Source organism: Aptenodytes patagonicus, chromosome 1 (assembly GCF_965638725.1).
Source record: "Aptenodytes patagonicus chromosome 1, bAptPat1.pri.cur, whole genome shotgun sequence".
Classification (NCBI taxonomy): domain Eukaryota; kingdom Metazoa; phylum Chordata; class Aves; order Sphenisciformes; family Spheniscidae; genus Aptenodytes; species Aptenodytes patagonicus.
In genome coordinates this window covers 195,459,308-195,471,866 of record NC_134949.1, presented here as the reverse complement: position 1 = coordinate 195,471,866, position 12,559 = coordinate 195,459,308, and positions in this window count along the sequence as shown.

Here is a 12,559-nt window from a genome sequence, read left to right as displayed (position 1 = left end):
AGAGCCAGAATTATTAGAAAACTGTTAGTTGCTCAAAATTGTTTTCCCTGGTTTCGCTGTTTTGCTGTTATGGTAGATTGCTCAGGAATGGTAGGTAGCTTGCACTATTAGGACTCAGCCTTAATGAAATATGTATGGGCAAATGGGGCCCTCCTGAAAAATAACAGGACTTATAAGCGGTACTGTATTTCACCTGCATAGCTCCAAGGGCAGAATACATTACATAAAGAACATCAACTACATTGCTTGACAGAAATGCCTGAAACTTGACATGAAACTGTTTCCTTTTGGGCATCATAGACAATTTCACTGAAGCCAGTGGGACCCTGCTGGAGAGCAGAAATATAAATGTTGCATCCACCTGCAAACCTAAATCCAAGCATTTGATTCGTTCCATGAATTTTGCAGCCATAATCATCAGAAGCAGGATGTATTCCAGTTTCAGATCCTGTCCACTCTGACAAAAACACTGCCTACCCAGAAGCCAAACTCCAATGCCTTCATCACTTCTTCTCTTGAAGTTGTTCAGTTTTCACACACCAAGTAAATTTCCACTAAGGCAAAGAAAGAGAGAGACAGAGAGAAACTGAATCTGATTCTAGCCTACCAGCTGGGGGACTTTGGAAGAGGAAGACTTTTAGCTTAAAATACTGATCTGTGGTAGAAGAGGACTTAAAACGTGGCTGGGTATTCAGCTGATTTCCAAGAAACTGTTTTTATTCTTCTCTTGCCAGTATGATAACTAAATCTGCCAGTTTTATGAGCCGTTTCCTCCAACGTGGGATAGGTCAGAGCCACCGTGCACAGGTCACACAGGAGCTCTGTGTGTACATGGTGACACTGACTCACTCCACAGCCCTCAGCCTCCATGCCTGGGTCAAAGTGTAATGCTGTAGTCCCATTGCAGCGATGCCATGCATGTCATCTATCGGCTCATGGCCTTTAATGGTTTTCCCCCCAAAACTGGGAATTTAGGATCACCTGATAAATCAAGTGGTATAAATGCTGTGCTCAGTGAGGTTGTTTATATGGTCTCTCTGGCTCTGGGTACACTGGATCACCACAACCAAACTGAACAGCTTCAGCAGAAGGAAAAATGAACTCACTGCTCCTGCCTCCCTATGCACACCCTGTTCCCACACAGTGCTCTGTGAGGGGTGCCACACAGGCACAGAAAGGATTTCAGGGGTAATCTGCTAAACGCAGCTGAGCACGAGGACCACCATAGTAGTAGGTGGGAGCAGTGACTTTCCACTGTTTCCTGTCGAGTTTGATATAGACCCTAAATCGGGGTTTGAGCTAAGGACAACGGCCAGGTCGTATCACATAGGCCAGCCAGGCAAGGGATGGAGCACTGATGGAGCACAAGTGGTCCAGGGCATTCCACAAAACAGGCTATTCAGGTGCCTCCTGGTGCCCAGATGTCTCCACTCCACAACTGGAGTGATGGTTTTGAGGATTCACACTTGGGAATGGGCACCCCAGGGAAGAAGCAGGCAGCAATAAAACCAAAGGTCTTTTGTGAGTAGAGGTCTGAGGATCAGGATCTGCCACCAAACCAGATTGCCTTCATATGATGAATACTGACACAGGATCGAAGGTCTCTAACCCTGTGTGTGAGGGGAAAGGAAACACAGATGCTTCCACCAGTGGAGGGAATTGCCACATTTTGTGCAATTTGTGCCAATCTTGATGCAAGTGTCTCTGGCCTTGCAAGAGAAAGAAGCAGACAGGATGGACAGCTCAGGTCCTATTGCCCATTTGTGCCAGGGAGCAGAGCCTGCCTGCATACTGTATGATGTACATGGCACCCTGCACTTCTCCAAAGATTAATTCCTCCCAAAACTCCCGAGGGTCCGGTTGCTGGTCTGCGCAGTCTCCTTCACCAGCTTGTGCTTGATAAACCGTTACTGAGCATTTAACGTTCACTGCTTATGCTCTCCACTTAGAGTCTGCATTTCACCCACGTGGCAAAGCAAATCAGCACCCCCCCCGTTTCTCTTTCATTTCACCTTCTGTTCCTCTTTCACAGTGTCAAATTGCTCAGGTTGCAAATACTGATGGGGAATGTTTCACTACAAACAGAGAGGGTTTCAATTACTTGCTTGTTGTTTCGTTAGATGATGACTCTGAACAATAATTTTTTTCCAGCTTATTAAAATAAAACCTATGATTTGGACCTAAGAGACTTGACAGCATTTCTTTAATTGACAGCTGGAGGTAACATAACACTTATTTTTTGCTTAGAAGCAGGGATATCTGATGCCTGACATTTTAACTCTGCAGGCACTCTGGTGGTTTTATTGAGTGATCAGCAGCTCTTGCCTAAGAAGCCTCTCAAAGCCAAGAACGCACAGCAGATAAAGACCAGTATCTCCAGCTCTTTCTGGACATTTCTGACAGTTTAGCGAGGCCTGATTCTGCCACCTTGCACCAAAATGTTAATAGATATTTGTGTGGTTTGCCTTAGTGAGGATGACAGAGTCAGTGTCTGAATTTGTTCTACTCACCATGCCAGATCTGCGGGAGGTCGTTCATCAGTAGATAGCAATTAATAGAGTCATTATACTGCAGACAGATGACAAAGTTCAGCCGTTTAAAACCAGAATTTATAGCACTGGGCCCACGCTTGGGATGAACACTACAGTTTAGTATGACCAGCTTCAGAGCAACACTTCCATCCTGCAAAAAAATGTGAGTGTTTTCATTATGCATCAGACTGGAATGGAAACTTTTGTAATTTTCCAGGCAAAAAAAAAGAAGACATTCACACAGACTAGCTCAGAGGTTAGGGCCTTCCGCTACCTTACAAGAAAAGCATACTGAGTCAGTCTGTCATATCTGCATCCAAAAAAACCGCTTTGTCTGAAAAAATGTTTTAATCAACAGTTTTTCAAGTAGATTGACATTTTATTACTGTTAAGGCTGTGTCTGAAAAATGTCCAAAGACATGAAGCTCACCATGTGTCTCCTAAGCTGGTGTGCATCCTTTATACACTTCAGGGTAAAAAATCCTATGTATCTATCCCATCCAGCCAACCATGCATTGTACATACGTAATTATTGCCAGACGGTGAGATGCATTCTATTTTGAATACCTATATGTTTGCTTATGTAAATACATAAAAAAAAACATTTGCTGTATTTTGTAATGTTAATGTAAAATGGTGTTCCAATGCTTTATTGTTTTGTCAGATCCCACTGCTAGCAAAGCAGATTAAAATATTTAAATGCCATCAGTTGTTTTATAAACTGGAGGTTTGTCTTAAGTAGTTATTTTGGTTTGGTTTAATTTCTCCCATACATATTCACAGTACAATGTCTGCTGAAGGCTAAAGTAGCTTGCTGGACAACGAGAAAGAGCATGTTGCAGAATTTAACTATCATCTCAGTAAACTGGTCCAAAATGAGCCATTGCAATCATTCTCTTTTTCTAAGGACAGCTGTTCTTCTACTGAAAAAGTATACTCTTTGGATAAGTACATATAGCTTAAAACATTTCAGTCTCAGAAACAATGTACTTGGAACAGTAATAAGCCAATTAAATTAATTTCACTAAGAAGTAGCACTGTAAGATTAAAATTAACAAGCAGCATAAATAAATAGCATTGCACAGTTGCGCAGGCATAAAGAACACCTGCGTCACAGAACCACAGTGCCATCTATCGGTAGTATTTCCCTTCACAAAGAGTATTAAAAGAAGAAACCAAAATGGATTTTGTTACATTTTTGTTTTCTCCATCTTAAAACCAAAATAAATTTATTCCTCCAACTGATCTTACAGCATACCCACTCTTGTTGACAATTGCAATGCATATCAAAGTAGTATGGCTGTTAATAAGAAGTCCCCTCAAAACCTTGCTGTAATTTTAAGGTTTCATCAAGCTTTATAATGTGTAGAGAAAAGCATATAAAGGCATTTTTCAGAAGTTATGAAACGAAGGGAAACAGATTGTTTCAGCTACAAACCTGTGAGGCACCACAGGTTGAAATGTGCCAGATAAGATCCCTGAATTGAAAATCCACTCAGTTTTACCTCTGTAGTACTAGACTACTGTACATAGGCTCCACGGTATCATAATTTCTTACGTTCTTCAGAAAACTCCTTGACAGATTTAGCTGTTTTGACATACTTTGCACTGACCATTGACAGAGAATACATTTAGCTTATCCATCTGGCACTTCAAGCCATAAAAGCAAAGATATTTGGAACAGAAGATATTTGGTCTTCAGATTTATAGTATAATCTTCTGAGGACGCTCCTTGAAATATGGCAAAAGGGGCATTGGAAATTTTATGTAACGCAGTGAAGTTCTTTGATATACCTGCAGCTTTGACATGTGAGACCTGGCAAATAGGCACAGCAATTCAAAAGCCTCCTTGATTGAATCTTAATTATGTTTGATGTAATTTAATCACAGACATACCATGTTATCTGACCCTGAAAATAGTTCTAACAGTGGTTCTGCAAACCCTAATTAATTATGTCCAAAGTTATTTGACTACACAAAAGCTTACCATTTTTCAGTCAGATTGAAATCTTCATTTTAGGATAAAGAAAAGCTGACAAACTCAATAGTTTTATTCAAATTCAGTGTGTCAGTTTACATGTGTGAAGTTACTTATATTCTTAGTGTTTGCAGGACATCAGTTGGGAGTAATTGCATCTAAATTGCTTGGGTTGTATCACTGTGTAACCAGTACAAAGCCATGCAAAATAGGTGATGGTTATAGTTGTGTTAATATTTTAACTACCAAATTCCTATCAGAATGGAAAATTAAAAACTAATGCAAAGAATTTTAGGTGGTTGTGGAGAAAAATTAGAGTTCATCACGGCCAGGCACTGTAATTTTTCAAGTGCTGGACTTGTTTGGGTTTTATCTAAAATGTGCAAGGTAATATATTTTAAATATGACTACTTTTCCACCCTGGGTGTGAACAGAGTGTGCAGAGAAACAGACCTGGGATCTTTCCTTAGGAGATCTTAATACATAAGCAGAAAAACTTTTTTTTTTTTTTTTTTTTTTTTTAAATATCTGTGTTCACACTGGGGACGCTTGATCCTATGTCAGCAGACTTCCTTATGGCCATGTGTCAGAAGATTTGCCTCAAATCAAAATGTCAGTAAAAAGATAATGAAACAAAAGAGAAAACCATACAGAGATTATGTAAAAGACATAAACCAATCTATGGATGTATTCTCTGAAGGGACTCAGCATGTATGTGCATCAACATGGTCCCTCATCAAAGGCTCAAGAGAAACTAACCACAAGTTAAGACAGAAGGTTCTTGCATGGTGAAAGAACCCCTGGGAGATAGGAAACAGGCAAGACAGAATATCAGTCTTCACCATGGAGGCAGGACACCAGTAAGTCCTACAGGGGCCTCTAGAAAAAAAAAAATATCAAAAGTGACAGCGTGCATAGTGGAGAACTGATTACAAAGACCACATGATACTCTGTGATGGCTCTGGAAATGGCAGGTGAAATTCAAGGTAGAAAAAGTAAGGTGATGCATTTTTTTTTTGAAAAAAATCAACTCTAGCTTTACATACAGAATAATATGCTCTAAACTGACCGTTACTGCATGGGAATGAGATCTTTGTGTTATGGTACTGTGAAAAAAATGATCAGCAGTAGTTAAAAAAGTATTATTTGAGGATAACTGTAAAGGGTACAGAGAAGGGCAACAAGGACAATCAAAATTATAGGATGGCTTCCATACAGGTAAATATCTAAATAGATTAGGACTCTTAAAAGATTGGGTAGATTCATGAAGGCAAAGAGAGCTCTTTAGTGTAGAGATGATAGACATTTCTAGCCAGAGAACTGAAGGGATCTCAGGCTGCTAGATGTTAGTGGGTGCTCTCTGGAGCTGCTTGCCAAATGCATGAGCTCCTCCTTCTACCAGTTTGTGCTACAGCTCATCTTCAGAACGGGGTGTTGGGCTGAATGGACCTTTGGTCTGCACAACTACAGCTGCTCTTCTGTTAGATTTCAAATGAAAAACTCATCTGTGTATGAATTTAATTAAGCAATTCCCCATTTTTCTGTTCCTGCTCTTCCATAAGTATTTCTGCAAGCAATTTGCAATTGACCTAAAAAATCTCAAGGAGTTAATTTGTAAATTCTTAGGTCACAATTCACTGACAATACGAATATTAGTATTTTGTGAGTTCACTGTTATTCCTCCTGTTATATGATAAGTGTTCTGTAGCAATAGAAAAGATTGCTAGTCTGAAAATCGTTAAACACTTCTCCACTGCTCTCAGGAAACCAGTAATAAAAATTATGTTCATGCAACCACACAACTGCTGCAGAAAATGGAAGCAAAGAAAACAGTAGTTAATGTGATGGTTGCTAAGTTTCCAAGCAAATTTACAACGCGCTTGTTTTGTAAAGTCTCTGCTGCTGAATGATTTGAAATGACAAAGATGTTTGGGTGATCTCTGTCTCTTTGCACAAAAAGCAAAAGGGGTGCCAGTTGAAAAACTCATTTTTCAGAGTCATTTAGGGTGGGAACTGCTAGGGGTCTGCTAGTTAAGTGTCCAGGTCTGAGCCAGTTGACCCAGCTCCTAAAGGCAATGGAGAAAGAGAGGCAGCATAAAATGAGTATTTAAGACAAGTGGAAAAAATCACCCTTTGGAATTGCCTACTGGAGAAAACGCCAGCCTTCAAATCCCATGAGTATAAAATAGCTTCGTTCACAACTAACAGCAGCTATAATGTAGCCACGTAACATTGCTTTTCAAAACTAAATACTCGGGGTTGACGGGGCTAAGGCTAAGCCTGGAGATGTGGTATAGGGGATAAATTTCCTACTGTAAGAGACCTATTAACAGTCACGTTTGGGGTCCTTGAGGGAGAACACAGACTATTTGCTGAATGGGTCTTCTGAGTAACAATCACCTGGGAGAAGGTGAAAAGATTGAACTGTGCCATCTTCTGATCTGCCCAAGAAACAGGTGGCCGATTATCACGGATGGAGTGAGACTGCACTTCACTCATAAGAGAGATAAGCAACAATACACTTTGTTGATAGAAAACAGTGAGTTAAAGTGTGAGTTAACAAAGTTCAATGGTAAATTCGACAGTGATTTAACAAGATTCAATGGCAAGGTACGCTTGATTATTTACTGCATAGAGGACAGGGTCAGACAGAACTGTCAGGGAGACCCTCCCGTTGAGGTTCAGAAAGGACCCCCTTGCTTTCTAAACTCTTTCTCAGAGAGGAGTCTAGGTGCGGCTGGATCCAAACCTAGACCCAGACTTGGTCAAAGGTTTATGTCTAAAGGATTATATATCCACAATTAATCCTTTATATCACTTCGCTAAGATTTCAAAGTTTAGCATGCTATTAGTCACCTACCGAGTATCTGTTGCGGCAAGGAATCTCTCAACCTCGAGGAGTAACATTAAGAGGCGTCCCTACTCAAGGGGAGATCCCGCCGTGCAGCCTGCTGCCGTGCAGGAGAGCTCAAAGGGCTCTTGGGCTGCTCATTATTTATAGAGGTAAGATGATTGACTCATAGTCATTTTGCATACCGATAACTGTGGTTAGGTGGGTGTATTTCTCACAACAGCCTAGGGCTATTGTGAGAAATATGTATCTGGCTCCCGAATCCACTTCGAATGGACGCAGCTATCACTACCAGCATCCGTTAGTGACTGCCCCTGGTACTTACCACTTGAGCAGGGTTACAGGAGATAAAGGTCAGGTTGGGCAAGGGAGCACACCATCACACTGATGAAAGAGGAGCACACTGTGCCATTTTAAGTGAGGTTTCACCTTACAGACTTACATCTAAGGAAAAAAAGGGGGAAAGAGAAACATGTTAAACAGATTACTGCAGTCACTGTCAGACTACATTCATCTCAGCTCAGAAAGTGCCTTTATAAACTGCTTTTGCTTCCTAATTTTGCTGGTTCTAAATCTCAGGATTTAGAAGCAGACTAGTCCAACAGATACTCCACCAAAGTATTTTGACTTGCTGCATACAACTATGCATAAGTCATGGATGAAGTTTCCATCATGGCTGGACTCAGGAAATCTGTATCTCTGTTCTCCACATGTGAAGTGTAGAAAATAAACTTTTTTTCTCCTTTTTGTCTTGTAGACAGTGAACTCTTCAAGTCAGAAGGTTTGCTTGAATAGGTTTTTGTACAGTGCTTTGCATTGTGGACCTGGTCACTGTCAATGGTAATAAGCTCTTTCCTTTTTTTTCAGTGACCTATATTATCAATAGCGCAGAATAGCATCTCCCTTCCTTACTGCAACTTAGATTTTTTTCTAAACTCCAAAATATGTTTCTGAACTGAAGCCTCTTCTTTTCACAAAGATCTATTATCCTACTCTCTTTATCTCTGTTGCTGCAGGGAATACAATAATCTGTTTTTTTCTTAGCTATATATCTGAGATTGCACTCCATCTCATCATCCAGGTCATTAATAAAGACGCTAAACAGTCTTATCCCTCGTATCAATCCCTGAGGGGTGTCACTCTGCCAGCTGGACTCTGTACTGCTGATCAATACCCTCTGAGCCCAGCAATCCAGCCAATTTTCCACCCACCTTATTATCCATTAATCGAGCCCATATTTTGCCAATCTCACTAAAAGGAGACAAGGAGACTAAGAGAAGTTGTTGCAAAGCCCTTGCTAAAGCCAAGTTATACAACTTCCACTGCTCTTGCTTCGTCCATTGAGGCAGACTTCTCATGAGAAGGCAATTAGACTGGTCAGATGTGCTGTGCTCTTGGTAAATCCATGTTGGCTATTCCCAATCACCTTCTTGTTCTTTGTGTACCTGGAAATGGCTTCCAGGAGGATTTGTTCCATTACTTTCCCAGGGATGGTGGTAAGGCTGACCTGCCTTTAGTTTGCTTGATCTCCTAGAAGACAGCTAGCATTGATACCACTGTAACTTGCATTACAGTGCAAGCAAGACCAAAGGACAACGCTGTTTCCCAAAAGGACCTATGGACTCAGATGACACGCTAAGTCTCTAATGAACGAAAAGGAAATAATGAAAGTAAGAAATGGAGCAAAGAAGAAAAAAACTCAATGTAGGCAGATAAAATAAGTGAGAGTGTGTAGTCTCTAGCCTCTGCCATGGGTTTTGTTGGCTAAGAAGTACCTTGGGCAAGTTGAGGAAAAACTAAAGAACTGCCTTGAAGGGACAGCAGTTCATGACATGACAAGTTGCACCCAGGTGAAATCTTGACAGTATGGAAGGAAAGAAAAGAAAAAAACTGTGGAAGATCTAAGTGCCATCTAAGACAAAAGGTAAGATAGGTGGATGTGGTAAAGAAGGGGAAATAGAAAAATAAATTAATAACAATGAAGCGGCAGAAAATTCTCCTCCCTGTGTAAAGTTTCTCCCTTGAAAAGCTAAAGACTTGAAGCAGATTGTGTCAATACAGTCAGCATGAATTATACTGAGGGATAATACTGTTGCCAGCCATATATGTTGCTTGGAAATGACCGACAGCACGGTGTAAGACAGTTTAAGACAATTTACACAAATATGACATTAGACTCATAAATGACATTATGAACAATTACTATACAGAACACTGGAAAAGTTCTTTACAGAAAAAAATTACATACAAATAATGTCCTGGCAAAGTAGACAGTGAAGTGTGGATTAAGTGCTCTGAATAACCAAAGTGAAGATGAGATCACATACAGAAAGTTGAGAAAATAATGACTGAAAAGCACTAGCAGGAGGTGGAATCCACAGCTATTAGGTAGAAGAGGTTAGCAACTACCATCCTTAATTCAGACTACTGCAACAAAAACATTGGAAAAACGTGTACCCAGATGCATGGCTGAGGGAAGGACTGTACTTACTGAAAAGAAAATGGGAAGGGAAGAATTTGGTAACTGTAAGCTCAAGACATACAGGTTGCTTGCCTACAATGTGGAAGTTTCTTGCTGGAAGCTTTATGGCAAATGTGTTTGAGCGGGTTGAAGCTAATGGTATGTTTCCCAGGGACAGAAAGGATGGTGAAAATGTGGTGAAGAGACAAAAACTTTTCTGACAGAATACAAAGCCATTCTTACAGATGCCAAAAGAAATGCTAGGTAGATGATGTGAAATCATATCTCACCACTGGATTAGATCAGTGATAAAATGGTTGAAAGTACTGTCTGTGTAGGGGGAACATACAGAAAGTATGTTGAAGAAGTATATGTTGTACTTGGAATACAACAATAAAGTAATACATAAGACAAGAGTACATAAGCCAAGAGATTTTCCAAAGTGAGTACCTGTCATTCTTTTCTTTTAATATCCTCGTTTCTACTGGTTGCCCTGCTGCACCATATAAGGAGAAGCCATTTAATGATGAAGGACAGGAAGCCCATTTCACATCTGTTTTTTTATAGATAATCTGAAATGATATGCAGAATGATACCAAAATGAATTCACTGTGACAGCTGCAGACACTGTCTCAAAGGATACAGAAATGGCATTAAGGTTAAACAAATGTGCATAACCAAAGATACTAGAAAGATCTATACCACAGCACAGAACAGACTGCACCAGTTTGGCTCCCTCTACCTTACCCTGTCCTCAACACTATGCTGGTGTGTTTTCCACTTCACACATTCTTACACACAACACACACTCAGCCGTGTGCCATGAAAATGGCTCTCTGGAGGGCTGTGACACAGCTCTCACGTTATTTACCTATGCATTTACTTCAGTCATTTTTGACTGAAAAGACATACAAAATAATGCTCGTATCTTGATGTCACGGAGACGTGGGGAGGCCAGATAAACTCGTCAGCGGGCTGCCAGTTGGATCCTTCTGAATATGTCACTCTGAAATGGGAGCAAATTGGACAGAGGTTATCTAAGGGACTTGGACAGGAAGACCAGGAATACATCAAAATCTTATCAGCATCAGTGCTGAGGTAGGCAGGTTTTATACTGACAAGAGAGAAATAGCTATAAACAATTGCAGATACCATGGAAAATGAGATGTGCGTAATGACAGCTGACTATATATACAAGAGAGAAAACAGACTGGCTAAAGTTTAGATCAAATAACAAACTAACTGGGCAATATCTTGCTAGTGAGAGTAGGACATTAAGAGAGCTACAAAACACATACAGATAGAGATGGAAGGAACAACCTGAAGAGTGTTTGAGAAATACTAGTGAAGAAACACATTTTAATTTGATTAATGCCAAATTAAACCTGGCTTGCAAAAGAAAACCTGCGAGAAGGAAGTTTAAACAGCTCAGAGGCAGACTATTTGTACCAGCTACATCCAAGTAGAGAGACAGGATAGGAAAGCTGCTCTGGAAGGCAGGATGGGTGGCCCAGGTCCAGGGCCCAGCAGCTATAGTCCAAACGGATCTGCTGGGGAAGAGTAGAAAGTAACGGGGGGACAAAGTTGTTGGTACTGCACCTTGCTAGAACTAGGGATTAAAAATAGAAACGAATTATTGTCACATCAGCAAAGTAACAGATAATCAGACTGCAAAATGTTATGGCCAAAAATAGTTACTGCTAATGCAGTACTGTTGCCGTAAGTCGGCAGATGAAAAACTCTCTAAGACTCAATTTGGAGTTTTAGAAAGCAGGCATTCTTTATTGCGGCGCCGGACGCACAGGGGATCACTCCACCTAATGTGCGCGCCGAGCTGCTTAACTATAGGAGTTAAGTACAGTCAAAATATACATATTCATTAGTTTTCCGAGGCATGATTAACATATTAATGTTAGTTCATTAACATATGTAAAAGTCTTTACACATGCGCTCTTATGTCCATTGGTGGTCTTTCAGGGTCCTCTGGTGGTCGTCGATAGTCTTCCTCACCATGACCGCTAGTTGAACTCAGTTCTTGCGCATGCACAGTTCGTTCTTTGGCTCGGTTTGCACACTTTTACCTTCACAAACTAGCTGTCTTCAGCATCACTTTCTTATCTACAAAGTTTCAAGGTCTTCTGTCCTACTGAATGTTTAGCTTATCTATCCAGAGAGTATACCCCTACTGCACAGAGTAAACCCCTACTGAATGTTTGGCTTATCTATTCAGAGAATATGTCAAGCTTGGCTACATTATGTCCAGTGAAGAGAACCAGATGTCTCTTCAATATTCCTTTGTACTCGGTATCAGTACATGGTACAAGACCAAAAAGAGGGAGAGAACTTTGCTGAGGACACTTTTTTGGCAACCAATGGGCATGTTTAATTGTGAATTTAAAAAAAAGAAAGACCCTTTAACAGCAAGAAGTGGGAATAATTTGGGTTATGAGTAAGAAAAAAGTATTGACAAGTGTCTTCTTTCCTTTGTGATCTCTCCAGTGAGGTATCATGACAAAAACTACCTAAACTAGAATTTGGTTTTACTAAAAAATCGGGAGTCCATCAGGCGGCAGCTGCCATGAAGAACACTGAAATACCGAGGCGAGGTAGAACAGTCAAAACTTAATGATGCCGTGGCCCAAGTTCAGGCCGGTTCAGGAACTTTTTTCCCCCTTGAGGTCCTGGTGGTCGAGGGAAAATAACGCTCATAGAAATACTTGATGCTTTTCATAGTTCAC